Source organism: Chelonoidis abingdonii, chromosome 18 (assembly GCF_003597395.2).
Source record: "Chelonoidis abingdonii isolate Lonesome George chromosome 18, CheloAbing_2.0, whole genome shotgun sequence".
Taxonomy (NCBI): Eukaryota; Metazoa; Chordata; order Testudines; family Testudinidae; genus Chelonoidis; species Chelonoidis abingdonii.
Genome location: NC_133786.1, coordinates 12,218,745 through 12,219,621, shown reverse-complemented (window position 1 = coordinate 12,219,621; position 877 = coordinate 12,218,745).

Sequence of the window (877 nt, the reverse complement as noted above, 5' to 3'; positions counted from 1 at the left end):
AAAGCCCCATTTCAGCTGATTGCCTCCTTGTTTTGGTCAAAACATGAGATGAGGGTAGAGGTTAGATATAAAGAATAACATGTTAAACATGCAGCTGTAGTAGGGTGACCAGATGTCCCAATTTTATAGGGACAGTCCCGATTTTTGGGTCTTTTTCTTATATAGGCTCCTATTACCCCCCAATCCCTGTCCTGATTTTTCACACTTGCTGTCTCATCACCCTAAGCTGTAGCCTGCACAGCTGGACCAATGACAGCAATGTGGGCCTTGTTTCTTATTGTCATTCCCAGCTACCCAGAAACTTACAATGTTTAAACGATGGATGAGTAAATGCACTAAATATAACTGCTCTGAACAATCGGCCGCAAGGCATGATTTACCTAACATTTTGCCACTGTCCTTGCTGACGGGTCTCAGAACACACAGTTTATTAAATGGAGGAATCAAACTGAATCTGACAACGACCCCTTTGAGATGGGAGACGTGCATTGTACAGTGAATTTCCTGGGTGACATAGGCAGTGTGATACAAAAAAGTGGATTTGAAGACATCCTTGTGGAATCCAACATCTGAACAACAACAAGGTGCTTCAGTTATCTGCCATGCTCTAAATGGGAAAGCACATAACCCTGGTATTAGAATCCACAACCCTATGAATGAAGCAATGAATTGCTTGAAATGGGTAGCACTTGGCAGTTCCATGAACAGTCGTTCTCCCAGATGAGAAGAGACGCATCTCGTAGGAAGCTTGACCCTGCACTGAAGCATTTGAAGATGTGGACAAGGCACACACAGAAAAGAGCATGGAAGCACAGAATGCTCTGGCAGACTTCATGAACAGAACCCAGTCACTCCTCCAGGTCATGGGCACTTACGT